The sequence below is a fragment of the Poeciliopsis prolifica genome, unplaced genomic scaffold, assembly GCF_027474105.1.
Source record: "Poeciliopsis prolifica strain line A6 unplaced genomic scaffold, Auburn_PproV2 SCAFFOLD182, whole genome shotgun sequence".
Taxonomy (NCBI): Eukaryota; Metazoa; Chordata; class Actinopteri; order Cyprinodontiformes; family Poeciliidae; genus Poeciliopsis; species Poeciliopsis prolifica.
The window spans coordinates 17501-30000 of NW_026562557.1; the positions used below are offsets into that span (position 1 = coordinate 17501).

At 45.3% G+C, this 12500-nt stretch overlaps 1 pseudogene; it reads left to right on the forward strand.

The window, feature by feature from the left end:
* Window positions 1–12500, forward strand: part of LOC129356635 (transcription factor COE3-like) — a 99707-nt pseudogene that overhangs the window by 11035 nt on the left and 76172 nt on the right.

Here is a 12500-nt window from a genome sequence, read left to right on the forward strand (position 1 = left end):
AGCTGCTGCCGAGTTACATCGATGCAGGAAGATGAAGAAAAAGGTTCAGGGAATATCGGTGGGGACTGAACCCTTCAGGACAGACTGACTGTGGACACGTCCGCACCGGTCCTTCAGGAAGTTCCGTCTGATCTGGACATTCACTAGATTTCTCTCAGGATCAGCAGAGAAAACGATGATCTGTCAGGGATCCCTGGAAATCCTGAGAAGAAAAACTGAGACATCCGTAATCTGAGAATGGGTCAGAACCACCATGTGACCTACATAGTGACATGTTTACTCCTAACTGAGCCTGGTTGTGGTTCTGGTTCTGCTGGAGCTTTCCTCATGTTAAAGGGGAGTTCTTCCTCTCCACTGTCGCCCTCTGCTGGTCAGAAGGAGTGATCTTGACCAGATGCTCTGCTGGTTTCTTCAGACTGAGCCTTGTTTGGGCCCAGCTGAGTTCTACTGGACCGGCTCTGAAGCCGGGTCTGACGGGAGCAGGGTTGAGGTTTGATGCCGGACCGGGTCGGCTCGTTTCCTCTGGTCTCCTTTGGTTCTGGTGTCAGATTGGACCAGCTTGATGGAGGATCAAAGGAACGGTCAGGAAACGATGAACTGCCTTAGTTGTTATTTCTGATCCGTTCTCAGGATTCTGATGACCCTGATCAGAACCGGGTGGTTCTCCTGTAACCTCAACGTGTCGCACAGTGACGATCTTCCTGTTGTCCCTGAAAATCTGGATTCGTCATCAACGTTGATTCCTGGCAACTGATGATAAATCACGGGATGATTTATCATCAGTCGCCTGAAGCTTCACCTGAACTGAACTGCAGCCATGTTGGGACAAGTCTGCGCTGCAGAGAAACATTTGTGAATGTGGGCCGTTTATAAAAGATGAAAAAGAAGAAATTTAGCTAAATGTGTCAGTGAAGCAGGAACAACATCTGCTGTTCTCTGCCTAATAATAATAAGTTATTATTTTTAATATTGGTCTCTTCCTCACTAATTATCTGATCTGGATGTTCTCATACATAGACTTATTTATTAATAAGTAATAAGTCTGATCATTTCATTTCATAATAAATCTTAAAGAAATGATAAAAACCTGGATTTATTGTCAAACTTGAACTTTAGTGTCACTGAAGCGTTTTTTTCTCCTCAGCAGAATAATAAACAGGAACCGTTCAGATTTACCTGAGACCTGCTTCAGCATATTTTATAGAAATAACCGTCATGATTTATGATTGCAGCAGAGCCAATTTCCTCCCAGATGTTTAAGGATGTATTGCTCCCATTGTTTCCAGTGTGGCTGCTGGTTGTACTGGCAGACAGGTGTGAAGCTGCTTTTTCACACAGGAACACATTGATTTCATTTGATGGCCAAAGTGTTGAAGTCATGGCCGCCGTCTTTCTGCTGCTGTTATTTTTATCTCGACACTCGGCGGCTCTTATTCCCAGCGAGGCTCCACTAAAAGGGCCAAACACACCTGAGCGCCGCTCCGCCTGGAGTTCCTCCGCAGCCTCTCCACTCCGTGTCCGGCGGGCCGAACGCTGGGAGTCGGGAGAATTCGCTCTCGACAAACCGGCCTGCAAATGAGGCATTAAGCATCAGTAATGGAGGCTCAGAAAGGTCAGGGCTGTATTAATCTGCCGTCTGGGGAAAACGCCCCCGAGCCGGGAGGCAACGGAGAACCGGCCGGCAACTTTCTGAAAACAAACCCACAGCATGAATAAATATTTCTCCGTGATCTGGCGTTTTATTGATCATGAAGTGTTTTAGGAAATGAGATTGATGTGAAAATATTTAGCTGCTGTTTTCCCCTGTTGGTTCTGAGTTCCTGCCAGTGAAGGTCAGAGGTCACGTCCTGTGGGAACATCGACCTGAAGCTCATTTTACACAGGCTTTAAATCACTGCAGTAATGACCTCTGACCCCTGTGATTTTACATCATTAATAAGAAGAGAAATATTTGCTTACGGAGTTTAATTTTCAGATTTACATTTTTTTCAGATGCTGATTTTTGCATCAGTTGAATTTTTGTAAAATTGATAAATGTTCTGTTTCTTCTCTCATTTTTGAACTAAGTGTGAATCTGTAAAAAATCTGTTTGGTTTCTTGAGATTAAATTCAACTTTTTTCACTGTAAAAATCTCTGTGACTTTAAAACAGCAAGCTCTGCTCTGATTGGCCCAAAGTTGGTTCAGCGACTGTCTGTTCCAGGTGCGTTCAGGAGCGTCAGAAAAGACAACATTACCTGACTTGATGTCATTTAATTGGACCAGATCCATTTCCAGTAATAATAAACAAAGTCTCTGTTGGATCTACAGTCTCTCCTAACTAAATCCCCCTTATCGCCTGTGATGAATGTTTTCTTTGTGTTTCTCAGAGTTTTCATGTAGAATCACACATAATTTCACAATTAGCCGACTTCATGTAGAGACACGTTTGCTGATGTCAAAGTGAAAATGAGATGACCGTCAGAGTCGTCATGATGAAGATGAGTCCTAGTTTTCTCCAGGCAGTCGGCCGTCCTGCATGTTCTAGAAAACTCGGTGATCCATTCACGGCGCGTCGAAGCAGGACGCATCCAGAACCAGACCTTGTGCTCTGTTGAATTAAACCTGCAGATTTGTCAGACCTGAACCCAGGATGAAACCCAGAGAGCTACTGATTCTAGCTGCAGGTCTGCCATGTTTGATGAGACCCTCAGACTGTTGTTGTGTGTTTCAGCGGCGTTGGACTGGCCCGGGCCCACTTTGAGAAGCAGCCTCCCTCCAACCTGAGAAAGTCCAACTTCTTCCACTTTGTGCTGGCGCTGTACGACCGGCAGGGCCAGCCTGTGGAGATTGAGCGGACCTCCTACATAGACTTTGTGGAGAAAGACAAGGTAACTTCAGATTCACTGATTGGACTTCATGCTGCATTTCTGAACATTATCTGGCAACTTCTGCTGTTCCCCAGGACCCAGGTTATGATTGACCCAGGTCCACCATGCCTCTATATTACTCATACGCGTTCCCTGGATCCCCGGGGTTTGGGGATGAAGGTGAGCTGGTGAGGCCGGTGTGAGTCTTTGGGTCAAACATTCAGGTTATTTCAGGAGCTCTAGGTCCAGCTCCGTGTTCCTGAATGCAGCAGGATGATGTTACTTGGCTTCTGCTGAAATGTTTTGAAGGGCCCAAAACTTCCAGAACTTGTGACATTTTGAGGCAGAAAGCCCAGCAGACCTGCAGAGGAGTCTGTGAGGAGCTGCATCAGGACCATTTAGACGAAACCGACCCTACACTGGATTTTCCTGGCCGATTGGTGCAACCTTCAGTTTTCCTAACTGTAAAGGAATCTTGACGTTTTCCCATCAGTGTGAACGTTTCTCTGCTGCCTCTCAGTGAAACGAGTCACCGTAACATCCAGGGAGGGTCGAGCTGTTTGTTCTCTGATCTTCCGCCAGCTGGCACCGACTTTGTCCGCCCACTCGCTCACCTCGGGTTTGACCTCTAGTCTCTCGGCCCAACGCGATGGGACTGGGCCAACGCTCACAGGCACGCTTGGCACCGCACGGCCGAGCGGTGAGGCTCTGACGCCAGAGGAGAGAAATAAAACGGGGAATAAATGTTGTGACGAAGGAGAGCAGAAGGTCAGGAAGGCAGGGAAAGGACAGCAGTATCCAAATATATCCAACTCTGTCGATGTTGCTTCATCTGATGAACCAGCTCCCACCGGATCTGAGGGACAGAAACTGGTCCAGGCTGCATGAAGGGAGTCCCAACATCGACTCCGTTAATTCATTTTTCCAGGTTCTCGTCAGATCGGTCGTCTGAAGCACGTTTTTCCCACTGCAGGAATTCCTGCAGGCTCCATTACATCAATTTTGCCAAATCTCAGAGAACATGGTTTCCATAAGAGCTGATTCCTCAGTGTCACTCATCTGATCAGTAACCATGACCTTGACCCTTGACCCTGAACCCAGACCCTGACATGGTGCAGACTTGGTGTCAGATATTTACAGCAGGAATTCTGCTTCTGTTTGGCAGGAATATAACGGAGAAAAGACCAACAACGGGATCCACTACCGCCTCCAGCTGCTCTACAGCAACGGTAAGTCCAGCAGAACCAGCCGGAACCGGGTCCAGAACGAGTGAATCGTTTTAATCAAGCTTTGGTTCTGGTTCTGTGGACCTGTATATTTTTCTGAATTTCTCTGTTAAGTCAAGTCTTCATGGATGGTGGTTCTGGTCGGGTTCTGCTGTGGAAATCCACTCTGACTGTTTCAGATGTCAGTTTGTGTTGAAACTCACCGTCTGCATGAAGCACCACAGCAATAACTTCCTGGAATAACAGGATGTCGTTCTGAATCTCAGTTTTTGGGAACTTATTCATGTTTATGAATAAGTTTCATTAATATTTATGATTGTTGTCATAAAGTGTCATTCAGTAAATAATGACACTTTTAATGCATTTATTCAAAATGTCTTTATGACAACTTGACATTAACAATGAATCATCTTTTGTCATAAATATGTCATAATAGGCTTCAATTGTCAAAACTTAAAATGTTGTTGTTAGTCTTAACTGTAGCAGGTCACAGATTATTATAACTGTTTGATTGATATTTTCCCTTAAACATTTTTCATTCAGTTTTATTACACTGTCAAAAGATTAGGGTTAGAGTAGGTATGATATGGTTTGATTTCACAGAAGTTTGATTTACTTGGAGTTACATTGTGTTGTTTGAGTGTTCCCTTTATTTTTTTGAGTAAAAAATAAAGGGAATAAATAAAGCAATCCTCAGGTTTCTACAGACTGCAGGTTTCTCCTGGTTTCTGTCTGGCCTCACCCACCGCGGGTGGTTCTTATCCTCTGAGCTCGGGTCCTCTACCAGAGGCCTGGGAGCTTGAGGGTCCTGCAGTATCTTGGCTGTGCCAAGGACTGCTGCACATTTCTGGACTGAGATGTCTGATGTTGTTCCTGGGATCTGTTGTAGCCACTGCTCCAGTTTGGGGGTTACTGCCCGAGGGCCCCGATGACCACAGGCACCACTGTGGTCTTCACCTTCCAGTCCCTCTCCAGTTCTTCCCTGAGGCCCTGGTATTTCTCCAGTTTCTCCTTTTTCCTGATGTTGCAATCACTTGGTATTGCTACATCTACCACAACGGCTTTTCTCTGATGTTTATCCACTACGACAATGTCTGGTTGGTTCGCCATTACCATTTTGTCTGTCTGGATCTGGAAGTCCCACAGGATCTTAGCTCTGGCGTTCTCCACCTCCTTTGGGGGTGTTTCCCACTTTGATCTCGGGGTTTCCAGTCCATATTCTGGACTGGACTCTATATACAGTTAGGGCCAGAAATATTTGGACAGTAACACAATATTTGTGAGTTGGGCTCTGCATGCCACCGCATTGGATTTGAAATGAAACCTCTACAACAGAATTCAAGTGCAGATTGTAACGTTTAATTTAAAGGGTTGAACAAAAATATGTGATAGAAAATGTAGGAATTGTACACATTTGTTTACAAACACTCCACATTTTAGGAGCTCAAAAGTAATTGGACATAAAACATAACCCAAACAAAAAAGTTTTTTCTCAATATTTTGTTGCAAATCCTTTGGAGGCAATCACTGCCTTAAGTCTGGAACCCATGGACATCACCAAACGCTGGGTTTCCTCCTTCTTAATGCTTTGCCAGGCCTTTACAGCCGCAGCCTTCAGGTCTTGCTTGTTAGTGGGTCTTTCCGTCTGAAGTCTGGATTTGAGCAAGTGAAATGCATGCTCAATTGGGTTAAGATCTGGTGATTGACTTGGCCATTGCAGAATATTCCACCTTTTTGCTCTCATGAACTCCTGGGTAGCTTTGGCTGTATGCTTGGGGTCATTGTCCATCGGTACTGTGAAGCGCTGTCCGATCAACTTTGCAGCATTTGGCTGAATCTGGGCTGACAGTATATCCCGGTACACTTCAGAATTCATCCGGCTACTCTTGTCTGCTGTTATGTCATCAATAAACACAAGTGACCCAGTGCCATTGAAAGCCATGCATGCCCTTGCCATCACGTTGCCTCCACCATGTTTTACAGAGGATGTGGTGTGCCTTGGATCATGTGCCGTTCCCTTTCTTCTCCAAACTTTTTTCTTCCCATCATTCTGGTACAGGTTGATCTTTGTCTCATCTGTCCATAGAATACTTTTCCAGAACTGGGCTGGCTTCTTGAGGTGTTTTTGGGCAAATTAACTCTGGCCTGTCTATTTTTGGAATTGATGAATGGTTTGCATCTACATGTGAACCCTTTGTATTTGCTTTCATGGAGTCTTCTCTTTACTGTTGACTTAGAGACAGATACACCTACTTCTCTGAGAGTGTTCTGGACCTCAGTTGATGTTGTGAACGGGTTCTTCTTCACCAAAGAAAGTATGCGGCGATCATCCACCACTGTTGTCTTCCGTGTACGCCCAGGCCTTTTTGAGTTCCCAAGCTCACCAGTCAATTCCTTTTTCCTCAGAATGTACCAGACTGTTGATTTTGCTACTCCAAGCATGTCTGCTATCTCTCTGATGGATTTTTTCCTTTTTTTCAGTCTCAGGATGTTCTGCCTCACCTCAATTGAGAGCTCCTTTGACCGCATGTTGTCTGGTCACAGCAACAGCTTCCAAATGCAAAACCACACACCTGGAAACAACCCAGACCTTTTAACTACTTACTTGATTACAGGTTAACGAGGGAAAGGCCTTTTGAGTTACTTGCAGCCTTTAGAGTCCATTGTCCAATTACTTTTGGTCCCTTGAAAAAGAGGAGGCTCTGCATTACAGAGCTATGATTCCTAAACCCTTTCTCCGATTTGGATGTGGAAACTCTCATATTGCAGTTGGGAGTGTGCACTTTCAGCCCATATTATATATAAATTGTATTTCTGAACATATTTTTGTCAACAGCTAAAATAACAAAACCTGTGTCATTGTCCAAATATTTCTGGCCCTAACTGTATATATATATATATATATATATATATATATATATATATATTATATATATATATATATATATATATATATATATATATATATATATATATAGAGAGAGAGAAAGCCTGTATGTTGGGTTTGGGTTATGTAGGTTATAAACACGGCACACTAACAGCCACTGTCGTCGTTTTCTACCAACTGCTGCTGAACATGGTCAAGCAGGACGGAGACGTTTCCTGCAGATCCGGGAGCTTCAGGAGAAATATGTTTTGGTCTGGGAGGGGGAACATTTAACTTGTACTGCTGAAAGAAATTTTAGAAAACACAATATGATTAATTATGTAATTGACAGGACCCCATTTTTTCAAAATTTTTCCAACCAACACTATTTTGTGGGGCCCATTGGTCAGGAGCCCTTGTCCAAACATGTCCCCCCATGCAGCGCCCCTGCTGACGGGACAATCACTCTTCTCGGCTGTCTGACGTGACGTCTGCCTTCCTGCTCCTGAGCGAAACACAAAGACCACAGGAGGTTCAACGCATCAGATGATTTTTCAGGATTTCTGGCTTTAATGGTCTTACTTTGACTGGAAGGGGTTGAGGGGAAAACCTGAGGCAAAAGTCAACAGGCCAGGACTCGAACCCGCGATGGCGGAGTCGAGGACTGGGGCCTCTGTGCCGAGGTCAAACTCTGACCCTGTCAGTCCAGGTGTCTCCCACCGTCCCTCTGGATGTCCAAAACCACAACCAACTGGCTTTGTGTGAGGTCTAAGCTCTTCCGTGTTGTGAACATGTTTGAAGACTTTTCTATGAGCTGGTGACCCAACCCATCAGGAAAGTTCTGATGGGTTGGTTTTGATCCAGTCAGATCATCAGAGCAGTTGGAGGGATGCTGGCGGTTCCTCTGTCGACCGGCGGCTGGTTCTCCTGGTTTCTGTCTGACCTCAGGTTTCTACAAACTGCAGATTCCTGAAAGAACCTCAGACGGGTTTTTATCTTTGGTTTCTGCTGAACAAACTGAACCTTCTGGCTGAACCACATTAAGCCCAATTCAGCCTTTTTGAGCAGCTGAGATTTGCAGCATGGATTGATGAAGTCGAGTTAATGATTGCCGTTTTCCCAGGTGAGGCAGTGCGACTCACATGATTTAAGATGCGTATTAAAGGTCACCTCAGCTGTGCAGTATAAAGTCTGGAAAAAGTTTCTCATTATAAGCTGCAGACATCTGGAATGTGTGACGGAGCGGAGCGGTCCGGTCCGTCCGTGGCGTGGTGGCGGGGTTCCCGGGCTGATTGGAAACACTCGGCTCGGCCCGCGCCGGCCGGGTCCAGACCCCCGCAGAAGACCCGCATAAAGTGGGACGTAAAGGAGCGTTTTCCCTCAGGCCAATAAATCCCCTTAATACGCAGCGGCGGATTAGCGTGGTACGGAGGTAATTGACCTCATCTGCAACCGGGATGGATAGACGCCATTTAGGCTGCAGAGCGAGGAGTGAATCATGTCAATTAGAAAGCAGAGAAGAAGAAACGGCCCGAACTACGAGGCAGCGCAAACCCATTTCTTCCAGTACAATTAGAGGCGCCGCGCCGCTAACAGGTGTTGCCGGCAATTTTCCTCTTCCGCCCCATGTCGCGTTTGTGTCACATTTACGCCCCGATGCATCGCTAATAAAACACAAGCAATCCTGATTGATATTTAATTTGTCTGAGAGCGAAGATTCCGCGATCTGGTGGAGGCAACGGGGGGGAGAGCAACGGAGAGGCGGCCGCTAGAAATAATGATGAACCCGATGCTGCAGCATCGCTGATGCTGCAGCATCGCTGATGCTGCAGGGGAGAGAGGGCAACACACAGCAACACACAGCAACACACAGCAACACAACACAGCAACACAACACAGCAACACAACAACAAAACACAGCAACACAACAAGGCAACAACACAACAACAACACAACAACAAACACAGCAACACACAACAACACACAGCAACACACAACAACACAACAACAACACACAGCAACACAACAACAACACACAGCAACACACAACAACACACAGCAACACACAGCAACACAACATGGCAACAACACAACAACAACACAACAACACACAGCAACACACAGCAAACACAACAAAACACACAGCAACACAACATGGCAACAACACAACAACAACACAACAACAACACAACAACAACACACAACAACACAACAACAACACACAACAACACAACACAACAACACAACAACAACACAACAACAACACAACAACAACACACAACAACACAACAACAACACACAGCAACACAACAACAACACACAGCAACAACACGGCAACACAACAACAACACAGCAACAACACAGCAACACAACACGGCAACACAACACGGCAACACAACACAGCAACACAACACGGCAACAACACAACAACAACACAACAACAACACAACAACAACACACAGCAACACAACACGGCAACACAACAACACAACACAGCAACACAACAACAACACACAACAACACACAACAACAACACAACAACACAACAACAACACAACAACAACACACAGCAACACAACACGGCAACACAACACGGCAACACAACACAGCAACACAACACGGCAACAACACAACAACAACACAACAACAACACAACAACAACACACAACAACACAACAAAAACACACAACAACACACAACAACACACAACAACACAACAACACAACAACAACACAACAACACACAACAACACAACACGGCAACACACAACACGGCAACACAACACGGCAACACAACACAGCAACACAACACGGCAACAACACAACAACAACACAACAACAACACAACAACAACACACAACAACACAACAACACACAACAAACACACAGCAACACAACAACAACACACAGCAACACAACAACAACACACAGCAACACACAACAACACACAGCAACAACACGGCAACACACAACAACACACAGCAACAACACAGCAACACAACACGGCAACACAACACGGCAACAACACAACAACAACACAGCAACACAACAACAACACACAACAACAACACAACAACACAACAACACACAACAACACACAACAACACAACATGGCAACAACACGGCAACACAACAAAACACACACAGCAACAACACAGCAACACACAGCAACACAACAACAACACACAGCAACACACAGCAACACAACAACAACACAGCAACACAACAACAACACACAGCAACACAACAACAACACACAGCAACAACACAGCAACACAACAACAACACACAGCAACACACAGCAACACAACATGGCAACAACACGGCAACACAACAACACACACAGCAACAACACAGCAACACACAGCAACACAACAACAACACACAGCAACACACAGCAACACAACAACAACATACAGCAACAACACAGCAACACAACAGCAACACACAGCAACACACAGCAACAACACGGCAACACAACAAACACAGCAACACAACACAGCAACACAACAACAACACACAGCAACACAACAACAACACACAGCAACACAACACAGCAACACAACGGCAACAACACAACAACAACACAGCAACACACAGCAACAACACGGCAACACAACAACAACACGGCACCTTGCAAATTGTTGTAGTATTTTGTTACAAAATGTTATTAGGACTCAGTTGTTGTAGGACATGCGGATTCATCACATATTCATGTGTTCATGCTGTGTCGACTCCCAGAGCGTTTGGTTTCATTTATCTGTTTTTGGTTTTTGTGTTTTCAGGAATCCGAACCGAACAGGATCTTTACGTCCGCCTCATCGACTCCATGACCAAACAGGTGAGACAGCCGGCTAGTACACCATGCTAGCACAGCTGGCTAACACACCATGCTAGCACAGCTGGCTAACACACCATGCTAGCACAGCTGGCTAACACACCATGCTAGCACAGCCGGCTAGTACACCATGCTAGCACAGCTGGCTAACACACCATGCTAGCACAGCCGGCTAGTACACCATGCTAGCACAGCTGGCTAACACACCATGCTAGCACAGCTGGCTAACACACCATGCTAGCACAGCTGGCTAACACACCATGCTAGCACAGCCGGCTAGTACACCATGCTAGCACAGCTGGCTAACACACCATGCTAGCACAGCTGGCTAACACACCATGCTAGCACAGCTGGCTAACACACCATGCTAGCACAGCCGGCTAGTACACCATGCTAGCACAGCTGGCTAACACACCATGCTAGCACAGCTGGCTAACACACCATGCTAGCACAGCTGGCTAACACACCATGCTAGCACAGCTGGCTAACATACCATGCTAGCACAGCTGGCCATTATGACTGGAGCACCAACCAACAATCTTGGGGATGATTTGATGTTGGTTTTTGACTAAATGTACGTTTGTTTTCTTCAGGATGTTTTTCTGGTTCAGCTGCTGAAATGTTTAGTTCTGAGCCTCTGGACAGACTCACCTGGCAGCTTTTACCACGTTCACTTCATCTGCACAGAATCAATTCTCATCTCAGTCAGTCATAGCAGAACCTGAATGGGTTTAACTTTAATTTCCATCCAACTGTAATTTTAACTGGCTCGTTTTTTTATGTATATTGAACTAATAAAACCCGTCTTGTTTGGAAGATGATGTTTTTGCTCAGGTTTTGGTTTGTTTCACGTCTGCAGGATTCAGAGCAATTCCGCTCTTCATCCTCCTCTTCTCCTGCAGCTCTGATGCGTTTTCCTTTCCAGTCGATGTAACATGGTCCTGCAGGTTTTCCCATTTTTCCCGTTTTCACTCAGAAGCCCTTGTGGGATTTCAACCTGTGAACAACTTTTTTCTTCCTCCACTTCCTCCTCTTCCTCCTCGTCTTCACTGCCAATAGAAAATGTTTCCAGTCAGTCCGACCTCCAGCCTCCATCAGTTGCTCTTCCTTCATTTTTATGCTTCAGCAGCTTAACGATGGCTCAGTTACCCTCAACCCAAACTCTATGAACGTTTCCAAACAAGCTTTAGTGATTAACGTCACAATTCATCTGGACAAAATCCAGAAAAACAAACTTTGCTGAGGTTTTCCTGAAGTGAGTTTGTGACGTTTCATGTGTCCATCTGCTCCTCCAATCGGGCGTCAGCCTCTCCTCAGAGCCCACACTTTTTAAAAGAAGCCAGCTTCATGTGCTGATATGTGGACTATCTTCCAGAAAGTGAATGTATTTCACAGAGAGCGGAGCCTGAACGCCTCATGACCTGCTGCGTTCCACCATTTTCATTCAGCTGAAGTGAAATCTCAGTCGGAGTAAAAACCCTTTGATAAAAAATGGAACTGTTTGATCGCCTGAATCTGTCAGGATCTTCGGTGCTTCTGTTTTTTTCCATTTAGAATGATAAACTATTATCTTGAATAGTTAAGTGATAAATCATTTTGATCAGATCAACCTAGTTTATGCTTCTTATTTATGTTGTCCTTATATTTTTGTCTTGTTAGATTTTCCAATTCTATGGTTAATGTTTCCTCTCCCTCGCCCACTGTGCCTCTCTCACCTGTCGGC